Genomic DNA, 26,953 nt, shown 5'->3' with positions numbered 1-26,953 from the left:
CTCCAATTATTTGCAACATGGATCAGGTTCATTAGGGAGACTTTTTGTCATAATGATCACATGGTTTGCTGGAGATGCATAACATGTTGCCTATATTTTAAAGATGTGAGGATGAAGCAATTTTATGGTTCACATTAGTTCTAAATATACAAAAATGTTCCTACTTCACACAATAAAAATCCAATATCTATTTAATAAAAAAGGTAAGAACAACTTTCCTATCCTCCACAGTCAAAATACTCCCCACTTTCAAAATGTTACGACAATCAGCAAGAAAACATGACTAGACTGATTCAGGAGAAGCACACGTGCAAGTAGCCATTGATGCCAAAGGGGTACACAGGAACATGTTCAATTTGTTGCCTATCAGGACTTGCAGCACCATCCCTAGAGATCTGAGGCTGTTTGTTAACAAGGCAGGACTTTGTGTTCATCTTTAATGAAGTTCAGGATGCTCCTGTCAAGCTCCCGTGAATGACAGCCTTTCCCTTCAAGTACATCAATAACAACAATTTTCTCATCCATCCCAGTTCTGTGACATCTATAAACCTGGGGGATGTGCAGGGGAGATGATGAAGATATTCAACAGGATTGCTCCTGAAGATACTGATACATGAAGACAGGCACTCTGCCATCAGCCAGAGCTCTCTGAGTCCAGCAGTCCAGCCATGTCTTCCACAGACCTTATAAACTACCCAATTAGTCCATCATACCTAACATTGACTACTAGCAGGAGTGCTTGTGCTTAAAACGCAGCCATTTTTGAGGTACCACAAAACCTCTGTGGTTTTGTGATTATTCTTGTCCTTTCTTGCAGTGAATCAGCCATGACCGAAGTTAATCAGGGTGCTCAGTCATGATTCGACCTCTAGTTCACATTTTTTGCTTTTATTTTTATGTTTCAGGACACATAAACATCATCCATAGTCTTTCTAGGTATAGAGGTGAGGCTGATCAGCCTGTATTTTCCCAGATTTTCTTACCATTATTCAAAGATGGGAATGGTGTTTGCTCTGTTTTCCCAGTTACTGGAAACCTACCAAGTCATCACACCTTTTCTAAGCCTGACAGACCACAGTTATGCTGTGTCATCTCTGAGATGCCTCAGCATTTGATTCCATGGACTTGTGTGTATCCAGCTGAACAAAGTGGTCACCAATTTGATTGCCCCTGAAGTGGATAATAGTACTTCTTTCTCCAGGAAGACCATACTATGCCAGTAAGGATTGGGGCAAAAGAGACACTAGCACCTGAGCTTTTCTGTGTTCTTTGTTCTTCACACCCATGCCCAGATAATTTTTTCATACTTGTCCTTGGTTGTCTATTCCATTTCCATAAGTTTGCTTTCTGCTTTTGGGCTCAAGAGTAATCTGTTGAGCCCTGTTGGCCTCCTGCAAAACCTCCCTGTCTGCTTATCCATTTAATCAGACTGTTATACCTTGAGGAAATTGTCCTTGACGATCTGTCTCTTGCTTCCTTTGCCCTTTCAGACAGCCCCTTATAGGATCTTGCCTATCAAGGTCCTGAAATAGCCAACATTGTCCCACTGAAACCTGGTGTCTTTGCTTCTTGTCTTCTTTATTTCCCTATGTTCTTAAATTCAGCTTATGGACACTGCAGTCAGAGCTCCCGATGACTGTCTTTGGTTGCAGAATGATTTTTTCATTGTTTATGAATAACAGGATCTGCAGAACATCCTTCTCTGTCAGTCGGTCTCACAGCTACACAAAATAATCATCATTTATGCCCTGTTTTGTTGCTCTCCTAGCAGATGTTGGAATGATTAGAATTCCCCATGATAACCAGAGCTTTCAACTGAGGGGATCCTTCAAGTTATTAAAGGTTTTTCCACCTTCTTTCCTTATTACTTGTGCAATCTGTAGCAATCCTCCAGGTCTCATCTTCACAGCCTGTTTTTCCCAAAGAGCTTCTGTTTATCTATTGCAGTGGTCCAGTTGGGAGCTACCTACCACATCTTCATAATCCTAACTGTCCCATTCTGTGTCTCACAGGATCATTTATCCCCCACCCTATCTTCTTCCCAGGAAGTATGCATTAATTTATGTTCACTTAAGAAGGGATCTTTTTTTGCTCAGATTCTTGGGAGACCACAGGAACTTCTTATCTAGGCACGCTCATCCCCTATTTCTCCCCTTAAAAGTCAAGAGAAATTCCTTATGGAACCAATATAAGGATAGCAAGAATCATTGCACTGCTTCTGTACCAGATCCATCCCATTTCTCCACGGCAGACCTTCTGTGCCCCTTGAAAAGCAAGTTCCCCAAGGTCATGGAAAATGACTGCCTGAGAGCACAACCAATCCCAGCAGCAACGAGTAATCTGCAGGCTGCTTGTCCTGGTGCCCCAGGTGTTCCCTCCCAGCTGCCAGGCTTCACTAGTACACAGCTCTTCAGGGAATAACTGAAACCTGTCAGTCTGGGAAGAGAGAGGTGTGGCATGAGTGTGGGCACTATGGCAACAGACAAATTTAAAAATAAAAAAGCCTCAGAAATAATTTGATTTGCAGAAGGTGAAGGAAAACATTTTATTTTTATGTTACCAAACCAAATGGCTCCTGCTTTTGCTATTGCTACATTAATTATTGGTCCAGGACAGTAGGAGTGGTTCTGTAATGTGAAAATTTTGATTTCTGCATATATCCACTTAAAACATGTTTTAGGGGCTTTATTTTAGAGAGACTAAATTAGCATCTGGAGTCAATTAGGTACCTGTGGTACATTTTTTTAATTAATTTTCTGCCAAGAGGAATACAGGTTTTGCTATCAAATACCGTTGCATGCTGTAAGCCAATTTGCTTAAAAATGCACCAGCTGAACCTAAAATACTTCTGTAAATTCATGCACAGAATGCCTTAAATTCTTAGTTACAGGGAATTTACTTCTTAATTTTCACAGGGTGAACCATATCATTTTATGTTCAATGCTACAGGCAATAAAATGTTTACAGTTTTATAGTTTTTGCATTTGTGTAATAACTTTTTAATTTCCTTTCATGTTAACTATGGGAAAAGTCCTTAGACAATCCTTTCACAGAACTTTCTTCAAAATATTGCCAAAGAACAACAAAAGAAATTTCAATTTTTTTTAAATTTTTGATTTCTGAGTTTAGTCATAACAGATTTATTTAAAACTCGACTTTTTAAAAAGAATTTTAAAAAATCAAAAGCATGTGAAAAATAATGGAAGCATAGCAAAGATTTAAACTTACCTCTTGATAAATAGTTTATTACTGATTTTTTTGGAAGTTGTGTTACTGGGGAGTTTCAGCCTGGGGTTTCAGGTATGTATCTCAAGATCCTATTGAAAACTAAAAGCTTTTGAGATCACAAGGAAACACTGGGAAACAGTTATGTTTTCCTTGATTGATGCAAGACCAGCTGTCCACATAACCCAGACAGGCACTTGTTGAATATTATGGAGGAGGTTTTGTCTCCTTGAGGAAGTTATTAGATTCATCACCCTTTAATGAAAAATGCTTATTTGTTAAAGTATATTTAAGTTGTGTTAACTCATACCTAATTCAAACCAGATTTCCTTGGTTGCTTGTTAAAGTTTTTTTTAGTTTTTTTTTTTTTTCTATTTGCTGCTAACACCTATTCAGTTATCTATAATTTCTTTGTAACAGCTATAGTTCATGCTCTATTCCCATAATAAAGTACACGTTTACCCTCCTTAAAATATCCAGCATAGGCTGAGCTCATGTTTGATATTTCAGTGGCAGTGAGCTTTGGCTCCTCTAATACTCCCCAATTTCTTATTGAATTTTTGTATTGAATCAGATTGGATTCAAAGTAGTTATTTTTCATTGAGGAAGAATTACACTATCAGGCATTTCTTTCGTATAATACAACACAGCCATCTTTCCCAAGCCTACTGAAATCTATGTAATCTACAATTTATAACTTGTATAACCTGTTTATTTCTGGTTACATAACTCCAAATTGAAGACTTTGTGCACTAAAAATACAATACAACTCTTGTACGACTCTCGTGTGTCTTAAAGTTACAATTTAAGATGGTGAAAGCCTTTTAATGCAGGAACAGGACAGGCCAAACACTACAGCTTGTATCTGAGATCTCAGATATACTCTTCAGAAAGTTTCACCTGTGATGCTTTGGATGCTGATGTGGGAAGTAATTTCCTGAAGTATTCCCTGTTTCTTACTGCTGATTTCTGTGTGGCCATCTGAGACAAGTGTGCAGAGTTCCTGCTCTTCACCCAGGAGAAGGCTGCTGCTGCAGTGCAGCTGAATCAGCAAGGCTGGGGCAGCAGTTGCACCCTGTGGGACAGGCAGGAACAGGGGCAGAGAACAGAGAACAATGGCTCTTCCCACCTGCTGCCAGTGCTCCCATCCCTCTCCTCCACATCCCTGTGCCCTCCTCACTCAGCAGGTCTGCACGTTGTGCACAGGGCAGTGAGTGTGGTTGAACATGAGGGAATTCAGAGCAGCAGTCTCACACCAGTGCTTCAGCAATCTGCTCTGCATTAAAATATGCACATCAGGATATAATTTCTTAAGTGGTAACTGTCAGCAGCCCAAGGCAACAAATTAGAAATGGCTATGATGAGGCTTGGTGGAAGGGAAGGAAAGAGGCACAGAGAATACTAGATGTATGGAGGATTTTGCAGTAAAACCATCATATGGGCACAAAACAATAGGACAAATTCTGGAAAACCTCAGAAGAAGGTACCCTCAGGCAGAAGAAAGTGATAGGAAAGGACTGATTTAGTGGCATAGCTAAGAAATTAAAAATTTTAACTCTTCCATGCAATTGGGGAGGAATGTGATTGATTTACACTCTACACATACAAAAGTGATTTACACATACCTTTTTGTTGGTCAGCCAGTATTTCAGAAAGCCTGACAAGGACACTATGTACAGTAGGAAAGTTACTTATGGGACATTTGGGCTCAGCTGTTTTTTAGAGTATCTGAATCTTATGGGTAGACAGAGCATCAATAATATATTACTGTCATAAACCACTTATGGCATGAATGGGAAGTCTTTCTGCATTCACTATCTGCCAGCTTTATTTGTTGATTGTTACGCAAGTCTATAAGGTAATGATTTATTTGCCTCTGCAAAACATAAAAGAAGATTAATACGAATACTTAATTATTCAATTTTTGTGTCACAGTAATTTTTTTCTCAAGTGCTCTGCTATTTGGAAAGGTAAAGTAGACCAACTAATTATTTGTTCAAGAAAACAATGCAAGGCAGCCATGATCCCTTCTTTCTATGCAAAGAATTTTAGGTCTCAAAGCCTAAAATATTATCTGACATTGACTAAAAGAAAATGCAGCAAAACATAACATAGTGATTGACGAGAATGAGAAAAATTACCTATAAGAGAAACATGTAGCGGGGTTAGATGTCAGTGTCTGAGTCTTCAGGTTTGCATGGCACAATAAGCAAAGACAAATGGAGGCCCCTCTCCCAGAGAAGTGGCCCTTCCTCAGTTTGCTTATTAATGGTAACTGTGCATCCATGGCTCACAACAATTCTACTGAAGATGGTCATGAGGAGAAGAGGTAGACACTGCTCTCTTCTCTCTGGTGCCCAGTGACAGGACCCAAGGGAATGGCCTGAAGCTGTGTCAGGGTATGTTTAGGTTGGATATTAGAAAACGATTCCTCCCCCAGAGGGTGGTCAGGCACTGTAACAATGTCCAGGTTGCAGTGTAGGATGTGCCCACAGTATGAATTCTATCACCATCCTCATGACCTGTTGAAACCACGTGGGGCAGTGTTTTCCCAGCCCCCCTCCCTCTGGGCTATCTTCTGTTAATGGCCCACCAAAAGCCTTCCCATGACTCATAGGTAACTCCCTCTGGGAGCTATCTCTGTTTATTGGGCCATCAATATGACTCATCATCCCATTGTAAGATGCTCCGCCCAGGGGGAGGAGCCAAGCATTCTCACCAGGATATAAGATGGGATTTGGGACAGTACAGGCAGCCCTCACCCACTGGATTCCCAGAGGACCAGAGCTACCAGACCTTTCTACAGGATCATGGCTTCAAGTAGACCACCTCACCTGGACTGCTTCCATCACCCTGCTCAGGCTGTATTTTGACTCTGTCAGTGGTCTTGTGTATTATTGCATTTATTTTATTTTACTTCTTTCTTTTCCCTTCCTATTAAATGGTATTTCTGATTTGGAGTCTCTTGCTGGTTTTGCTTTCAAACCACTACAGACAGGCTCCCCAGGGAAGCGGTCACAACACCAAGTGTGACAGAATTCAAGAAGTATTTGGACAGTGCTCTCAGGCACATGTTGTTGAAAGTTCAGGATGTTCTGTGCAGGGCCAGGAGTTGGGCTTGATGATCCTTGAAGGTCCCTTCCAACAAAGCATATTCTGTGATTCTGTGACAAAATGGGATCATCTTAACCTGTTTGGCTGCCAATTGCCGAGTCAAAGGAGAAAAAAAATCTTAGTAAAAAGTTTTCAGTATCCATGTAAATAGTTATGAGTCAGTATTCAGAATTAGGTCTTTTAATGCAAACCACTTTCTGGTTATTTTCTAGTCTGTCACTGTAACTCAAACTGCTGTAGTAATAGTATTTAGTGCTTTAACAGGGACAAGCTAGTTTTAGATTTTAAGATAATACATAGGACACTGTTAATCTTAATTGTGTCATTTTCCAGGCTTTATTGTTACAGGTCTGTATGGCCTTTAATGTGTTTGCACTACCTCATTAACATAATGTTACTTGCTATTAGCAGGAGTTTTGTAGACGCAGTGAAGTGAATAGAGACCCATTAAAATATATGAGTTGCACATTAACACATGCTGAGGTTTACTAGTTTCCTTCTACATTCATCTAAATATCTGCTGAAAAGAATACAACAGATGCATGAAGATATTCTTAACTACAGACATAAGGAATTAATTTTATGAAATACTTTTTTTTCATTTTTCGTGCTTTCAGCTTGACTACAACTTCATGATTCTTGCTGCTTTTAAAGTAATTTTAATTGTAATGTTTCACTTTGCCAGCAAATAGTCTGATATGTATTTCCATTTTTAAAAGTTAAATAAAACTGGCCTCTTTTCCACAAGAATTTTCTGGTTTATCCATTTACTTTTTCACAGTGCCCATTCTTCTCCAGACTTTTGAAATGCTGTCTTGCAGAAAGCAAGGTGAGGCAGGCTACCGCATCAAAATTAATAATCTAAATCTCAAGAGTCTGAATTTAAAAGTGAGTTTCTTGTTCCCCTTCCTCTGTGGCCTGAAACAAACAGTACCTCAGGCAAGAATCAGAGATGTAAGCTCTGGATTCAAGCTGCTGCTATCTCAGCCTGGGCAAGATACACGCCAAGATGCAATACTTAGAAACTGTACTTCCCTTGGTATAGTCTATCAGCTACACTGTCTATTGTCTCAACAGGGTGGGTTCTGTAGATGCTTCATAATTCACAGAATCACAGGATGGGTCAGGTCAGAAGGAACACAAAGGTCCAACCCTCCCTGGGCAAGCAGTGTCACCCTAGAGGACACAGCACAGGATTGTGTCCAGTCAGTTCTTGGATACCTCCAGTGAGGGAGACTCTACAACCTTTCTGGGCAATCTGTTCCAGTGCAGAGTCACCTTCACATTAAAGAAGGTATTCACCATATTCAGGTGGAATTTCCTGTGACTCAGTTTCTGCTTGTTGTCTCTGGTCCTCAGTCATCTCTTCTCAAGACTGAGCAGGCACAGCTCCCAAGAAAGATGTTCCAGTCCCCTATGCATCTTTGTAGCCCTCTGCTGGGCCTGCCCCAGAAGTCCCATGTGTCTCTTGTCCTGAGGGGCCCAGAGCTGGACACAGCCCTTCAGATGCAGCCTCACTAGGACTAAGTAGAGGGGCAGGATCACCTCCCTTGATCTCCTGACAGTGCTCTTCCTAATGCTCCTCAGGATACCATTGTCCTTTTTGGCCTAAAGGACATTGCTGGTTCATGGACAGCTTGTTGTCCACCAGAACCCCCAGGTCCTTCTCCATAGAGTTTCAGAGCAGGTTAGCTCCCATCCTATACTGGTTCCTGGGGTTTTTCTTCCTCAGATGCAGGACCCTGCATTTGCCTTTGATGAATTTCAGATGGTTCATCTCTGCACATCTCTCCAATTTGTTTAGGTCCTTCTGAGGGACAGCACAGCACTCTGGGGTATGGGTGACTCCTCACAGCTTTGTTTCCCAACACATTCTCCCTGTGTGCTGCATATAGAGCCTAGATGTTGCTCAGTTATGGATTTTGGGGACAGAGATGGTCATGGTTGGACCCTGTCACTCTAGTTTAGTGGTACTTAGATTTCCTTTGCAGTCTTCAGGCATTAGCATTTCAGCGCTGCTCACTTCATCTCAAAACTCCTACATACACTTTCACTTACTAGAGCTCAATTCTTCAACTAGGTTACCCCAGAAGTGCATCTGGGGTTTTTAATGTTCAAATGTTCACTTGCTAATGCTCACTCCTAATTTAATGCCTTAAGAAATGGTTGTTCTCCCTGGTCCAGGTACATTTGAATTCAAGTACTCCTACAGATGGAAAAGCCCTAATAACAAAAGTCCCTGCCTAAGCCCAGCTTATGTCTGTGTACTAAGAGCATCTTGATGAGAAATGAGAGACAAAATGAGACAAATTATTTGAGGTCTTTCTCCCTTTCCCTCAAGATATGGGATCTACAGGTAAGGTTAGTGGAGGTCCTGGTCTGATGATCCCATCAAGAGTCAAGTATGGCCTAATGTTCCAAACACCATACTAATGTCATAACTTCATGTTCTGTGTGTGCCCAACAGTTAAAAGATTAAAGTAGTATCAAAGGGCAGGTGAAGGGGAGCTACAGAAGAAAGCGCAATACTGGGCTTTTCTTATTACCTCCTCTACACTGGCTATTTGAAAGTAACAGAAAATTTCATTCCTTTTCTTTAGCTCTTAGGTGTGTCCTATATAGTTCTTCTGATTTCTGATCTTGCCTTTGCTGGACTTTAGATACAGGATGGTGGAGCACTCCTACAAACACTCCTTCAGTTTTACTGGCTTTCTGTACATTGACTTTGCACTTGTGCTAATGTCCTTATTGCCCCTTTTCTTGTTATTTTCAGTGGATATTCTATGTCTCTTTATCTTTTGCCCAGAACACAGTCAACAGATGCAGGTTCTCATTTATCTGAAGCAGGGCACAGCTCCTTCATTTTCTGTACCATTTGCTAGTTACCCCTAATCCCTTCAGCACTTTCTTTTGCCCTGCTATTTCACAGAACAGTTTATATACCATAAATTGCTTTCTATCTCCCTTCCTATTAAGTTACCATCTGTTACACATTATCCTCAAATGCTATTTGCACTCCAACAAACTTCCACTAAAAAATATGGGCCATTTCCCCTAATTTTCTTCTTCACTCTAGATTTGGCTCTGTGTAAAGCATATGCGCAGCTGTTCAATGCTTGTTCAGAGGTTGATCTGCTACCTCAAGGCTTTATCCTCCATCTCTTTCATCTGTCACTCAGTTTCCTCAATGTTTGCTTTTCATTTTCTCTCTAGGATGAAAGGGTGAGGAGTAAGTGTGCCTACAGTCTCTCTGCAAGGATCTGCAACCTCATCCAGCCTCTACTATTGCCATCAAGTCGGATATCAAGGTAGCACCCTTTCAGCTGGTGCTGTGAGCGAACTCATTTGCCCACTCAGTTACTTCAGCGAAATGCAACAAGCTGCCAGGTAAAATGTATCTCTGTGTTTTAACATTTGCTTCAGCAGAACATTTTCTTCCCTTGCCTGTGTGACTTTTTATTTGGTCCTGAACTGTAGTACATGGCACCTTTCCTGTAATGTTTCAGAGATCCAGCCTGAAGCTTTTCATTTTGCTGCTGCTAACTGAGTGCTGCAGGGCTCCACATGGCCATGGCTTTCCTCCTGCTGAGGGAGGCAGATGTGGCTGTCTGTCCAACATTGTCCAGCAGTGTTCCTGTACCCAGCCAGACCACAGACAGCACCAGCACTGTCACCCTCCCTAGCTGTTATTCTCCTTCGTACTAAAGAGAAGATTACTGGTTTAGCCTTGCAAATTCCTGTTTACAAGTGGTAAAACTCTGTTTCCAGAATCTGTTCAGAAGCTTATTCCTTAGACCAGGATATTTTTCTGTGAGTTATTTGTATCTCTGCATTGCAGATGGTACACAGTTTGTTCACTGATCTCACTCACAAGAACAGTGTTTTTTCTCTCTCTTAACTATGTATAGATTTTTGCTCTGGGCTTTTTTACCAGTGGCATGGATCCCAAAGATTTCGTCACCCGTCACCTCACCTTCATAGCTTTCCCCTATGTGTTTTATACCTGATTGATTGCCCTTTGGTATGAGCATCTTTTGCTTGACAGCAAGGATACAACTTCCCCCCAGAGGTAATCCTTCAGACCTGCAGTCCCAGTGGAGTTCAAGGGCACTGTGTCAGGTAGGGTCAGGTTCTCCCTTCTCTGGGCTGAAAGCAGATTTGAGACCAAGGGAGAGAAACTCAGGTTGTCCTTTTCCTTTGGGGACTTGAGTACTACCAAACCTATCCTTCTAGAGTACTTATTGGAAGAAAAATTTTAACTTCTGCAGATCTATTTTCTTTTTGGCTTTGTTCCTATGTTCTGAGCACGGGAAATCTCTTTTACATTTACAGGGTGCTATATTGATATGCCCCTGCCCTCTGTTGCTGTATTATGATTATGTCAGAAACACATTTCTTGCCTTCCTGAAGATAAGTATGCTATGAAAATTTTTACAAAACCAGTGATACAGATGGCAAAGTCTGTATGATGGAAGAAAGGAAAAGCTTCACAGTTACAACTACTTTCCAGCTATTTCTACAGACAAATGTTGTTGACAAAATTCTAATAATTTCAACTGCTCTTAAAACTTTTTTCTTATAATGTGTGCTATGTTAAAATAATAGTATTAGAGTAAATAAAAAAATAGATAATGTGAAAGTGAGTAACATTGGGACATCTTTTATTTTGTAATAGTTCAGTACTTTTGGAACATCTCTGACATAAATGAAGAAAGTTCAAGAATGTCAAGAGATATGCCATTAGGAATAAAAGAATCCTGTTTTATAATGCAGTGTTGTCCTAATAAAGAGAATTGCAAGTATGGCCTCAAAAGCTGGGATTTCAAGGATAGATTTGTAGCATTGCAGATTGACATTTTGCATTCCTCCTGCATTGCAGTTAAGACAAATTAAAATCCTCATAGATATCCAAACAATCCATTTCTCTCCTTTAATGAAATTTGCAATGGATTTTATAGAAATGAACCCTCCCAATATTCCTAGTGGCGTTAGAGAGGCAAAGAGGCTTTAATAGTGACACTTTCTGTTCCTAGTGGAGTTTGTGGCAGAATTTCAGTGTTTTCAGGATATGTTGAAATAGAATACAAATATAGCAGCTTTCAGCAGATTTATTTAAATCCAGCACCTTGATAATTTGGAACTTCTGGTTCTAGGTTACACCACAGGACTTAAAATCAAATTTAAGACTTGGTTGCCTTTCTAGTGCCCCCTTTTGGCATGTTCTTCAGCATCTGGGCTGCCTCAGGTTACAGAGATTGATGTGAAGTCACAGTTTAAGGGTTGCTGTATTGCCCAGAAAGATTGTGGAGATCCACAGTCTTTGGTTCTTTGCATATCTGACTGCAGTCAACTTTTTAACATGTCATATGTATGTAGTGCATGGCCTAGTATCACTTTTTATTCAACACAAGCAGCACTGTGCTGACCAGTGAACACTTGTTTTTACTGGATATTTAAGTCTTCAGTCCAAAGAAAAGAAGTCTTCCTGTAACTGTAACAGCTCTGTGCAAGGCAAAATGTCACGTTCTGTTTACTTTTGCTTGAAAGAAAAAATGTAGGAAAGCTGGATATTGACTGGCTTCCTTCTTCACTGCTATGTGAATCTATTCTGGCTAGATTTTTCCCCCTTAAGTACCTATCTATATATATATGAGATTATCTAAACAAAGTTATTTACCATAGATAAGAAAAAATATTAAAGCAACTCTCTTGAATGGACCCTGCTTTGAGCAAAGGGTTTGGACTGGAGGGACATATTTTTTGCTGGAAAATGCAGTTTTAAAGCATCCCCAACAAACCAAATAGCTGTTAATCCTGATTGCTTTTAAACTGTGAACATGTTCACATAAGTGTTTTCTTCAGTTGTGCTGAACTCCGTCCTATCTTCAGTATGACCTGAGGCAGTAGAGGACAAGGTCCCGAATGTTTCAAGGAAAGGTCATTTCATGTTGTTTATGATGGCTGTAAAACTGTCAGATACAAAACAAAAACAAAAACAAAAACAAACAAAACAAAACAAAAACCCAAAAAACAAACAAACAAAAAACCCAAACCAAACAAAAAAACCCCTGGATAGTTTCCATAGGGACTAGTGCCAGAAAGCTAGGCCCAGAGGACGGGAGCTCAAACTTTTTTGCTTCTCTGATCTGGGTTCTGGGGTGACATGGGTGAGCTCAAAATGAGATCAGTAATTTATAAATCAACTGTATTGTCTATCTTCATGAAAAATTATTAAATGAATTGCACTGTTTAAGCTATTCTTTCTTACTCTTTTCAAGAGGCATGTGTGTGCAGTGTTACTCTAAAGGAAAATGGTTCCCAGTTCAGACAAAGAATTAAAACACTGTCCACAGTCACCTGTTTCTTCCTTCATTCCTGGCACCTGTCACTTGTTCAAGACTAAGTAGAGGTGGGCAACATATTTCTAGTATCTTGAACCAGAAGTATCAGCAAAATATTGTCCCCAACACTCACTGATAACATTACCAACTGTGATCTCCTAGTCTTTGCTGCTTTCTTGGCTCTGTTCCAGCAGTGCAGACACAGAAAGGCTGGAAGTGGGCTACACCCCCTTCCCTCTCCACTTCAGTCAGTGGCAATTCTGCTTGCTCTCCTCTTTGAAGTGCTGGAGCAGGGCATAGCTGCTCAAAGTGTGGGGATAAACAAGGGTCTCACAGGGGAAGGGTGAAAGAAGAAACTGAAATCATAATGGGAGGTCTTCAAGAAGTTCTCTAACCCCATACAGCTGGGTAGATTCCTCAGCTGGCCAGTGGCATGTGTGTTCTTTATGATACCGTGAGAAGTTCTGTAACACCACACATCATGGACAGGCAGGCTGCTCTTGGAAAGAGATAGACATGAAAACACCGGGCTATTGCCAGAGTTCACAGAATGATGTCCAGCTCTTCCCAGCTGAAAGGCACCAATGCTTTATTAATAAGATTTGCAGTGAGTGAAGATTTCTGAGTCAGAAGCTCTAAAGGTACTCCTTAGAGCAGCCCCACAGGAAGAATAAGCATCTTCCACCTCATCCCTGACCACATAACAAGTAACCTGCACACAAATCCTGACCACACAACAAGTAACAAGCAGCTGGTTTTACTGATTACCTATTTTCTGTTTTTCTCAACTCCTCAGGGTTTTGTTATTATTAAAAGGGTTCTCTTTACCCTCATGAGTTATTGTTATTGATCTGTAAATCCTGAAGATGAAGATCAAGACTCACAGGCTACAGCTGTGCCTCCTGCAGCAATGCCCTCCATCCAAAGATGTTGTCAGGACTGAGGAAGAGGACTGACAGAGACCTGTGTCTCGGATGTCTTGCAAGGCTGCTTACAAACTCTGGCTTCACAGCACATGATTTAATTTTGGTTTTCAGGAAATGCAAGACTCCAGGTACCTTGCCATCCAAAGATTTCCAGGGCTGTTGGGATGGCTGACTGATACAAGAATTGTCTTTTTTCCATGTTACTAGAGATGAGGTTTGCTACTGGCAACACAACCCCGTTTGCCCAACAATTTCCATGCAGGCAATGCAAAAAACTGTCAATTTTGTTCCCCAAGATCTGGTTAGGATCGTTGTAAATGCAAGTATTACAGTCTTTTACTTCCACAGAAGTCAGACATAATTAGAAGACCTTGAGGTCAAAAGGGGAACATTAGGCATCATAACATATTTGGGAATATTTCAGCAGAGGAATAAAGTACTGTGTGTTCACTGTGTGAAGAAAACCCATCTCTGGCAACCTGGGGAACATCTGAAGGCAGTATTTGTCTTCCTTGTGGTCACCATGATGCCCGTCTCCCAAGGCAAGTCTCCACTGGGTGTGTCTGCAGCTCCACTGTGTCCCATAAAACAGAGACCCATGACAATAGACAGGCTTTTTAATATCCAGCAAAGGTGAAATTAATGTCCTGGTGATCCAGCAGAGGCTTAGACAGTTGTTAGCATATGGAGACTTAGCAAAAGAGTAACAGGCAAGAAAAAAGCATAGGGTGCAGTTGAGGCTGCAGCGACAATCCCTGTGCTGCTGTGCTGCTCCCTGTCCTCAATTCAGCCCTCAGGGAGACCCTTGGCCAGGCTTTGTGGGGCAGTCCAGAATCCCTGCTTCTCCCCAGACAGTGTCAGCATTTCTGTGAGGTCCCATAACAACTTCAACCTCAAGCTGGTTCGCCTGATATTTACATCCTCTGAATGTGGCCTTCTGCTTTACAGCTGTCTTAAAAAGAAGCTATTGTATTTTGGTTTCTTATGATTTTATGTTTAGGGACCTGAGACATATTTATGAATCTTTGGAAGTCCAAACTTTCATAATATTACCTTCTATGAGAAGTATTTGGAGCACTTGTATTTTGCTCCACTGGTAATTTTTAGCACACAATATGACCACAGAGCTGCCTTGAAGACTTTCTGAAAGAGTTCAGACACACTCTCATGTCTGCAGGTGGACTGCCTTCCCTTGACTTTTTTTGTTCTATTTGAGGATGTCCAGTCTCTGGCAAACACTGGGAGGAGCTGGGCTTCAAGAAAGGACCCTGAAATTCACTGGGTTGTGCAGCTGGAAGCAGAAAAAATCTGCTGCTGGTTTACCCAGGATGTACACTTTAGGGTGGTGCATAATTGTGGTTACAACACACTTCTCTTCCAAGACATGAATGCATCACTAAACACATGGGATTCTCTAGAGGAACGAAACTTGGAAAACACTGTTCATTTATAGAAGCAGCTGAAGGCAACCCATGAGAAAACTCTAAGAAAAATGTGATTATAATGTTTTATCCCATGTACTATGGTATACGTAAAAATTTCAAAACAACAAAGGCCAGCTGTTAAAAGCTGCAAACATTGTCCAGACACTAAAAATCTGGAAAATGGCTGGCTTTAAACTATCTGGTCTTACTCACAGCTCGTGACTGAGCTGGTTTAATGTAAGATTCTGTTATCTTTGTCAGCACAATATATTTACAGTCTGGACACATCTACCAAACATTTGATGTAGCTGTAAAAGTGAATTTCTGGAAGCACAGTCACAAGGCAAGTGGATGAAACATCAGTGACTCCAAAGGATGTGTGTCTTTTTATGGAGTTTTATTAGGAAGGTCACATTCTTCTCTATATGAAACCTTTTCATCCCTCTTCTGCAATATATAGCAGCTTTAATTAGAAATTAATTGCTTTTCCCTCCATTTTGAGGCCCATTCATGCTCTTTTGTCGAACAAAACAGAAAAAAACCCCAGATCTTTTACACATAACATCTAATCCACCTTTTAATCTCTGTCTATAACTTCAGTTGAAGCCGTTTCTGTTGGTTACCTCATTATACAATCACAGAATCAAATCATGGAATCATAGAATGACTTTGGTTGGAAAAGTTATTAAAGCTCACTTAGTTCCAGCCCGCAGCCATTGGAGGGACATCTTCCACTAGACTAGGTTGCTCAAAGCCCCATCCAGCCTGACCTTGAACACACCCAGATCTGGAGCATCCATAATTTCTCTGGGCAACATGTTCTGATGCCTCATCACCCTAGGGAAAAGAGGTTCTCCCTAGTACCTGATCTAAACCTACTCTCGTTTTAAGGCTTTTCACTGTTGTCCTGTCACTACAGGCGCTTGTAAAAAGTCTTTCTTCATGTTTCTTGTAGGTTCCTTTCAGGTACTGAAAGGGCTCTGCTAGGTCACCCTGAAGCCTTCCCTTCTTCAGGCTGAGCAATCCTTTCCTCATAGAAGGGGTTCTCCATCCTTCTAATCATCTTGGTGCCCATCCTCTGGACTCTCTCCAACAGGTCAATGTCTTTCTTATGTTGAGAACTCCAGAAATCAGCCCTGCAGGTGGGGGTCACCAGAGGAGAGCAGAGGGGCAGGATCCCTCCCTCACCCTGCTGCCCATGCTGCTTCAGCTGCAGCCAGGACACGTTTGGGCTTTCTGGGCTGTGAGTGCTCACTCCTGGGTCATGTCCAGTCTCTCATCCACCAACATTTCCAAGTCCTTTTCTTCATCCTTCTTATTCCTGAAAGGCTGTGGTTTTGGGGAGTGGGTAGAAAGAAGATATTTTGATTTTGATAAACCTTACCACGGCTGATGGCCCTTCAGTGTTATGGCGTAGTAACACAGGTCCTGATTTCTGCAGACCAAAGCCTCCCAAAATTTCATCATAAATTGCAAATTGAATGCAAATGCGAATACATGGAAAAACACAAATGGATTTTGGTTTGCTGTTAAAAGTAAAAAGATCTGTTAAGTCATTCATTCCAGGAAAACAGATGTAGGATGAGCCATACGAAAGCAAAGCTCCTCACAAAATAATACTAAATTAGACCTTATATCTTAATGCATCAATTTTATTTGTGCAGGAGCAAGAGTGTTTCCCAAAGGCAGGCAATTTTTTAGACTGTGCTCACACAGACCACTTCCTATCATGAAAGTGAAAGTATTCCAGAGAATTTCAGAAAATTGAGTCTATTCCAAAGATTTCCAAAAACTAGAAGCTGCAACCGTGGCCTGGCCAGGGAAAAGCCCAGTGTTCTTCTACATGTTGCAAGGGAGGATTCATTTCTGTTTGCTGAAAGCAGATGGGTAACAAGAATTTGTACCCCTGCCAGGATCATGGTTTTACAGGAAAATCTAGTTCTCCAGAAGTCTCAGCTGGAACAGAATTATTTCTTAGTTGATTAGTTTACCTTTGAATCTTTTTCCCTGACCCATTTGAGGTTCCATGGGTGTGGGCCACTTTGAAACAGAAAAATGACTGTATTATATTGTATTTGTTTTTTGGTATACATCTTTTTCAACCCAAATTAAAAAAAAAAAATAATCAAATATCCCTGCCTGACTGTCAACACCTCGAGTGTCATCTAAGGCTGCTTTGTCCTTGTTATACAAGAGACTCCATAGTTTCTCAATTTTTGGTTCTGGTTTCATTGTTGTTATTACTGTGTAGAATAACTCCCAAAAACCTTGCAGCACAGTATCAAAACCAGGAAGGGAGCCAATCAGGCCTGTACAAAATCCATAGGGCTTTTCACTGTTCCCAGATTGGAAATTCCCATCTGTATTCCAGGACCTGATTATGTGATATCCTAACCCAAAAGAACATTTTTAAAAATCCTCCTCTGCCTTTCCACTTCCTGCTTTGGACTTCAGTGTAATGAGAATGTATCAAATCTGTGGCAGCTGTAGCTGCCTACAGCAAAGGTGAAGGAGAAGTTGGTTTCCCTTGTGTTTGAACTCCCCACTGGCTCATTTTTTGCCCCATAGGGACAGCCTGCTCCTGTGCCTTCAAGATTTCTTCTTTAAGCATGTCCATCCTTCCTTCATCCCTTTGTTTTAATGTATTCTCTGAATCAGCATCTTTCGTAATAATCAGAAGGCTGAATTAGTTCAGGGAGTGTCCTGGTAATATCCCACACCAGGGCCCCAGGGAGGCTGCAGACTTCCCTGTAGGAAGGGTCCAGTTGACACACAGGGTTCTCATTTCCCCTCAGAAGGGAGTCACCTACTACAACTGCCCTTCTTTTCTTCTTAATACCTGAGGCTGTGATCCATCTGACAGAGTAAGTGCAAATGGCAAATTCTCCAGACAGATTTCTTTTCTCCGGTGTCATCTGCCTGATCCTCTGCACCCAGGGCCTTGTACCTATTCTCTAAGGGCACCTGGGAAGGTGATGAGTGTTGGGAGGGGATTATTTTACCTCCCCTAGTAGGGACCTGTTTACAATCTCCCCTATCTAGTAGGTCTCCTGCTTCTGCCACATGGCAAGAGGAGTTGGAGTCCTTTGGCTCCTGCTGAGACTCTCAGGGTTGGAAGGGAGTAACTCCACCCAACTGTTTCTCTTTCTCTCTCCCTAAGACTGCTTTCCACTTCTTCCTTAAGCTCTGCCACTAGACTCACTGTAATGAGAGGCATGTGTCTGCAGCAGTTTTTTCTGAGGAGTCAAGTTTCCCCGTAGCCCCTCAATTTAAATACTGTTACACCAAATTCGTGACTATGATGCCACGCAGCATTTTCTATCATGTTATAGAGGTCTCATCAGCCTACAGTGAAAAACTGAGAGGACTTAGCAGTTTGGCATCGGTTTGGGCATTATCAGTTTGGGCCAATGAAGGGATTACTTCCACAAAGTTTTAGGTTACCTTGGTTTTTTTGCTCCATTGCCTCTTATGTATAAGTTGGGGTTCTTGGCAAACGTGAATGCTACTTAAAAGAGTAGAGCAGGCACACAGTGTAAAAAGTGTCAGAAATATCACTTTTTTAAAACAAAATCATCTTTCTCTCTAGTTCCATGTCTCTTGGCATTTTTTACTTTGCTGCTGGGAAGAAGTTTCTTCTTACTTTTCAGAAACTGAGTGTGGCACTTGAGCACAGTGGGAGCATTACTCTTCTACCAGGACAGCATAGCAAGGGAAGGAGGTAATGGAGGTGTTACAAGAGAATTGCCATCTTCAGAAACTGCAGTCTCTGATTGTTCCATTGGCCTTATTAAAGTTTTTATTTATATTATATCCGAGGATGAGGGAACAGCTTCTGATAAAATAAGTAATAATTCATGGGATGATGTCTCAAGATCACAGATAACAGTATATTTCTTTCGAATGTGGCAGTCATCCAGATATTGTTTGAGAATATCTGTCTTGTCCTGGGTATGCAGGCTAGAAAATGATATAGAAGAACTGCCTAAATCTAACCATGGTTGTCATCAAAACTCTTACTGTGGCTTATAAATTTTTTATATATAGACAAAAGAACAACAGGCATGCATCAATTTTTGTTAAAGAAAAAGAGAGCCATTTTCTTGTAAAATTAACAAGCTGGCATGTCTGATGTATCTGAATTTTTAGATCAGAGTGTTGAAACTTTCACCACAGTGAAGATATTTTTGCTATTGTAACAATTAATAAACCATCCCGTATATACCCACATTATCCCCTTACTCTGGAAAGAATGATATCACTGCTTTAGCAATCAGTATGCAGTCTTTTCTCTTGCTCCCCTGTTGAAGTAAAAAGACCAGACTGATGAATTTGAGTAGAGTTAGAGTCCTGTATTACAGCTGTTTCCTTGAGAACAGGACAAAGGGTCCTGGAAGAGTCCAAGGCACACAAAACCTTCTCCAGCAGAACAGCTTGCACATGTTCCTACATACATATCTAGGTTTGTTTCCATCTGTGCAATGAAGATCAAAAGAACTGAGGAAATGTGTACTTTAGACTTCTCTGAAATACATAGACCTTGTAAGAAAGAAATATTCAACTGTTTTGCTCAGTTCAGGCTAGAGCTGAACAATCCTAAAGAAAGTAGAAGACTGGATTTTATTGCCATCATTTGAATGCAAGCTAAATTAAGTGGGTTTGATGTTTTTAATCAGTGAGTTCATTTGAAATTTTAGAAAAAAATTGATTCATGACATAAACAAGGCAACACTAATAGAAGTATCACTATGATCTCCTTTTTTATTGTCTCAGAAGTTGAGCAAGAACCTCTTTATATAAAACTATCTTTCTTTTTTTATAGTCTAGTGGCACAGCAACAAAAAGGTTACTAAGAGAGTAGTTCAAGACTTTGAAGAAAAATATAACATTTGCAGCCTACCCAAGGAGTAGCTTTCTTTTAATTAGGGTAGTTTTTGGGCACTGTCAAATATTTGTATACTTTTGTTTTAAGAATTTGGATCGATGTGATTTACAACAGTAAATTATGAAAAATATCTTTCTACTCACTGTCTTTATACATTATTTGAGTTTCCCATGTCTGTCACAGTATTTTAACAGTCCGTTAGCATTGAACTTCCATTTTCAGAGTCAATGAGAGAAGAAATAGTTAAGAATCTTAATATAAATAAATGCTAAAATAAGGTTACCCAAGTCTTAAAAGCTGATGCAGTATGCTAAATTCTAAATATTTCTCTCAAATCAGAGCTCAATTAAATACTACTTGCTTTTTACTGTATTAAATTCTTTGTTGTAAGAAAGCCTGGCCAGTGTATTATATTTTCAGTTAAGTCTGATGGAATACATGGAAAATGGTTTCCTTAATGAAAAAAATTAGAATAGTTTAGGCTTCTGGACTATATAGCTTTATAAAAAAATGTGCAATTATTATATTTCATTAATTTTTCTGGGTTTATTATCTTAGTTATGAGGAAGATGGTGAGCATGGAGCAAATCACTTGGCTCAGTCATTGAGTCAATTATAAAAATTTTTAGCAGAGGCAGAATTCTTTTTAGGGATTCCAGTCTTAAATGGCATCAGACTGTAAATGTGGGAAGATTTCACAACATTTACTTTCTAGACATAAAAAAACCTGAAAATCTGCTACTGGTTTGAGGAAGAGAGATGAGAGAGTGGAGAACAGCATTTCAAGACAATCTTTCTAATATTGATACAAGACCTACAAAATTTTGAAGTTCTGCAGTTCAGCAGAAGACTTTGAAACTACTCATGTTCAGTATGAGTACAACATATCCTCTCTGTGTTCCAGCAAATGAATTGCTAGCAGCACAATTAGACTTTCAGTTACACAAATAACCATACGTATATACAAATGAAAGCTTAGTTTTGAAATTCTCTTTGTTCCCTAAAATATCTCCAGCTGCCAATAAATATATCAGTTTTACCCAATGGGAATATCCAGTTAATTTGCCTAATTTTTATCTGTACTCTTCCACAAAAAGAAAAAGTAATCTAGATTTTGAATCAGTTGTATTTTGCATGTAATCCTGGAAGGGGGAAGTACATGTTTTTACAAGTTCAGTAAAATACTGGGCCAAGAAACGTGCATTTTGATTCATAAATTCATAGTGAAGTTCACAGTTTTTCACTTAGTCTGCAGAAATCCTGTGCTGGCTTACACTTCTTTCCTTTGCAGAACAAGTATAATGTGCCTCACCCACCAACTCTCCTTTGCTCATCTGCACATGGAAGAAGAAACAGGAGCCCTTTGGAGCTACATAACTGAAGTCCAACTACTCACATTTCCCCATCAATCGGAAATTCAGGTGTGTTCCTTTTCATGACCATAAAGAGATCATCCACACAAAGCACTTAACAAAGCTGTCAGCACCACCATTGCAGCCTCTGCCCTGGGGAACGAAACCACTGAAAGTTCCCTCAGGACATGCCATAGCTTCAGCATGAGTCTGCTCACTGTTTTCATGACGAATTATTCTCTGATGAATGAATAAACTTTCTCCAATGAGTCAGTTGCAAAACAACTTTAAGTGGCATCTCTAGGACATTGTATTATGAACAATCCCACAATTAACACCAGAAGGTTATGGTGTTTTAAATTTTCCTTCCTGACTTTTGAAGTTACATCTCAGTTTTTCTCAACTGTGCTATCCCTGTGGGGCAGAAGTTATGTAATGATGCATTTCCAGCCTTCTAAAGGTTTTCATGCAGACAACAACATTTACTCTGACCTATGGAAAATTATGATCTCTCTTAATTTCACTTCAATTTTTGAGCAGTTTAGGAATTTCTTTCTATTAAATTTTTGCAATATTAATACAATTATTAAGAAATCTAAGGACACATTATTCCTACTTTATTTTTGAACTGCTCTATTCATAATCACTTAGGAGCTGGTAAATGTAACCAGAGCAGTCTAGCAAGCTGCTCATTAAGCAGCTGGGTGATGTGTTAATTTTATCTTTTGCAATAAGGACACTACTTTTTTTGTTGTCTTCCTGTTACACACTTACTATTGCCCTTAGGTATATTTGTTTAAACATGCACGGAAATTATACCTGCACTAGTGGAAAATGAATATCTAAGGGCAATAGTCACTTTTGCTGCTGTTTCCAAAGCAACTACAAAAGTTCACACCCCTTGAGGTCATGACCTGTCTGTCTCATGCAGAGGTGCTGGATAGCAGCAGCAACCATCATAAAGAATCACAGATGCGTTTAGCTTGGAAAAGGCCTCTAATATCAGTTGTACTGAGTACAGCTATTAACCTAACACTGCCAAGTCCACCATTAAACCATGTCCCTAAGTGCCACATCTATGCAGATTTTAAACAGCTCCAGAGATGGAGACTCAACCACTTCCCTGGACAGCCTCTTAAAATGCTCAACAACCCTGTCAGTGAAAGGAATTTTCATAATATCCAATCTAAACCTCTCCTGCTGCAACCTGAGCCCATTTCTTCCTGCTGGCCACAGAATCACAGAATCAATTAGGTTGGAAAAGACTTCTGAGATCATGAAGCCCACACTATTGCAGATACAGGCCAGGATGTCACTGGCCTGCTTTGTCACCTGGCCACAGCTGGATCATGTTCAGCTACTGTCAACCAGCAACCCTAGGTCCTTTTCCACTGGGCAGCATCCCAGACACTGTTCTCAAGCCTGTAGCACTCCACAGAATTGTTGTAAACCTTGTGCAGAAACACTTTGTCTTGTTGAACCTCATACCATTGTCCTCAGCCCATCAATCCAGCCTGCCCAGATCCCTCTGCAGAGCCTTCCTGCTCTCCAGCAGACTTGGCACCATCTGCAAAGTGACTGAGGGTGCTCTCAATCCCCTCATCCAAATCACTGATAAATACATTAATCCAAATCACCGATAAATACGTTAAATAGAACTGGACCCAGTACTGAGCCCTAGAGAACATCACTGGTGACTGGCTGCCAATTGGATGTAACTCCATTGATTCTCAGGCCCAGGCCATAAAATTAGTTTTTTATCTAATGAAACACACACTCATTCAAGCCATGAGCATCCTTGGCAAAGGAAGCTTCTAGTTCCACTTGCATCAAGCGCAATAGAAGGTAGAAGCTGTCTTTATACACAGACAGAGTCCTCACCAAATTTTGTTTGGCTATGACCAGCAGTGGTCTTTGTTCTCCTGAAGAATATTTATTCATGTCCTTCAATTCTTTAAAATCCATCAGTGAGGATGTATAGAGTCCCACACAGTCAGGCAGTTGCCCTGGAGCAAATCATGGGTCAATTGCATTGCCTACAAACAAGCACTTGCCTTCACTGCAGAATCAGAAAGTCTTTTCAGATCAAGACTCCCAGCTATTGAAACTAAGAAGGTCTCTCTTTCATTTATTTATTTTTTCTTTTCTCTATGACAACTTCATGGATGGAATATTTATCTTAGTTTAAATAGAGTCTTTATTTATTCACCTGGCCCTTTTCCCATGTAATTTCAACTCATTAATTTGACTGTATTGGTTTTCTGGAAGATCTAAATGCATTCTGTCACCTAGAGTTACATTTCTCATATGTTCAACTATTAACACAAGCCATAATTGCTCCTTGTTTGCTTCCATCAAGCTTCCGAAGCAGAAACCAAGCAGGGTTTCTTCAGGTATTTTTTCCTGGATATGGACAGACTAGGAAAACTAACAAATTTATTTGTTATGAATAGTAGTTCAAAGTTCCCAGCACTAACCATGATTTATTTATTTCTTCTATGTTTTGTATTGTAGCAAGAAATATTTATGATAATCATGTCCTGGTTTTATTCATATTAACACTGAAGACAGCTTACAAATATCTTGGGTTCTCCAGATGTTAACTGTACCAACCAGACAAGCACTGCAAGTTTTGTTGGTAGAAACAGCAAATGGATATTGGTGTTTTCATTCCTACAGATTTTGTTCTAACCACACATTTTTTTAATTAACTAAAAATTGAGATAAAATAGCTCATGAATGAATAATGCTGGTGTAGTGACAAACTCTTTCCTTAAGATTTCCTGTGAATTCCGTTTTCATATTCCTTCTGAGTATGCACAATTCATTTTATCTGTTTCAATTCTATCAGAGAAGAATTCTTTTTATCCTAGAGGTTTTGCTTTCAGAATGTGCTATGTCTCAAAAGAGTGAGAATGGGGAATTACAACAAACACAAAATCATCTGATAATACATTTATATTTTTTTAGTTTAAATGGATAACTCAGAGGCTTATTTTCAAAGGACCTAAATGATGCAATTCTTGCGAAAGTAAAGCTTTTGTGAAAGTAGGTCCTGAGCACTTTGAGAGACACATTTTGTTCTTTGCTAAACAAATATAACTTCTAGTAATACTCTTTTTATTGCCCATTCTCAGTTGGGATTGTTGACAAATGCACTGTTTTCTCTGTAAACAAGTATGACTTCTTAACATCTGCCTGCTCTGTGGTCACCTAGTCCTGAACTCACTTGTTTATATACTCACTTGTTTATATACTCAGTCATAAATATACTCCTGGTTTATGCATTTCTCTTTGTTATAATGGTGACTCTAATAATAGTGCATATACTTAGTCTCTTCTGGAATCTTAGATCATTCTCAAAGCAACTCTAGGACTTTCATATTAACAGTTTACTTTCATAATTACAGTTTGTTTGAAATAAAGCTCATCTGGGTATATATGCTCTATTTTCTGGATCCTTTCAGAGTCAGCGTTTGTTTCCTTGGAAATAGAAGTCTTTGCCATAAGTAGGCATTTTTTTCTGATAACCATTCCCAACATACATGTTTTAAAAAAATAAGATCTAATTTCTTTTTATCAGACTAAAATGCTACTAATTTTTACAAATACCAAAGGATATAATTACTCTTCCTCTCAAAAGAATTCAAATTTCCCTGTCATATGTGTAGACTTTTGAATGAAGATTCTGATATTTGTTTCTGTTGTACTTACTCCACTGCCAGCAGAAGTTTCAGGGCAAGGGGCAGAGGTCAAGCTCTTTCATGAAACCTTTAGATTTCTGGTACTGCTTTTGTAGAGCTTATGAATAAAAATTAGGAAAGGCATTTGATAATTTTGTGCAATTTGTATTTTATCGTGGCCTCAGAGTGGCCATTTCTCTATCCAAATTTGTGTGGTTGAACTCTAGGTTGAACTCTATCCTTCAGTGTCAGTAGCTTTACTCCACACAAGCTAGATGGAGGGATAATATTGAGAGTTTGCAATTTCATATTAAAAAACAACAACAACAACAACAACAACAACAACAACAACAAAAAAAACAAAACAAAAAAAAAACATGGATGTTAGAAAATGTTGTGTGAACATTAGTAACATTAAAGACAAAATTATCATCTACTTGTCTGTCTCTACCATGGAATAATGAGGAATAATGAGTGATTGCAAACAATAGAAGGCAAAAAGTATAATCATAAATGTAGAATAATTTTCCCAATATCAAGCTGAAAATGAAGGAAAGATTTTTCACTGAGGACATTGTTGGCTGCTGTTACATCATCTTACTATTTTTTTCTGATTTTTAGAGACTTTTCTTGGAAGAGAAAACTCCAGGGAAGAAAATAATATCAAATAACACGACTGTCAAGAATAAGATTTTTATATACAGTTTTAACTGAATTATCCTCAGCTGCTATTCTAACCTTTCTTTACTTTAAGTTTACGGTTCACCTAAGTTAAACTCTTTAAATGTAAATATATCTTCAAGAATGCATTCTCTTTATATGCATATTTTCTCATAGTCAAGCCAGAATTTTATAGCCTGTTCCAAATTTTATTTCCATACTTCCTGAATGACTGCAGTATTTCTCTCTGCAGTTTTTTGAATGTCCCATTAAAAAAAATAACCAAAAAAATGTTGGGCAGTAGTCACTGAACACATGGAAATCTGGTTACACAAAGTCTGCTCCAAGCCCACACAGCTGGGCAGGTGTTGACTGCTTGTTGGAAGAGCTCCCTCACCTGAGAATGGAAATGGACACAGAGGACACAGCTCATCCTACAACTTACAGAGGGCAATGTTTCTGGACCCAGGGTTACTTTTTTCCCCCACAGATGGCCAGGCTCTTCAGAACAGTCTGCTGCCCAGACACTGTGAAGTGTGGTTACAGCTCAGGCTGCAGAATCACACGCTCCTGCTTTTCACAAATGGATCCAACCTGCATCCCATGCCAAAAGTCTGCTATGGATTTCGCTAAGCAGAGCCTTGTGGCAAGGCATTCTGGTCTTCAGTATCTTTGCAAACTAAGCCATCAAGACCTGACATTTCAACAGTGGCATGAAAGGTTGTTTTTTAATATTTTTTCTGTCGTCATTTCAAAAATCAAGAAGAAAAGCCTGAAGGTTTTTTTAATTGTAACTTTGAAAGCTTTGATTTTCATGTCACTGTTCGACTAGTTTAGCATTTATTCCCACAGTGATACATTACTCTGATGTAACCAAGGCCTCACACTGTTAAGAACACGGGCAAACAACTGCAGTCCGTCTCACTCCTCCTCCTTTTTTTCCGTAACAATAAAAAAAATGTAAAATACAACATGAATAAAGGATAAAGATGTCACCACAGAAGAAAATTAATTAAGCTGACTGAAAGTATAAACATAAAGCTTTCATAGAACATAATCCAATTTTGCAAGGCTCAATTCAAGTCTTTACTAGTATGGAGTATTGTTAAACTTACTAATGCCCCTATAATGCATGTGAAAACATTATTTTTCCCACAAAGGATAAATGATTTACTTACCTGTTGCAAGTAATTCTTCCAAGAAAAGGATATGCAAATACAAATTCTAATAGTTTTAAAGACAAGCACGAACAATAGGAGAGGAGATCAAACATTTTACATCAGAGATTGCAAAACAGAATCTGTAAAAAAGCTCTTCCGTGTCTCTAATCCCCAGAGTTCATC

Source organism: Sylvia atricapilla, chromosome 1, assembly GCF_009819655.1.
Source record: "Sylvia atricapilla isolate bSylAtr1 chromosome 1, bSylAtr1.pri, whole genome shotgun sequence".
Taxonomy (NCBI): domain Eukaryota; kingdom Metazoa; phylum Chordata; class Aves; order Passeriformes; family Sylviidae; genus Sylvia; species Sylvia atricapilla.
Note: the sequence above shows the minus strand (reverse complement) of the source record.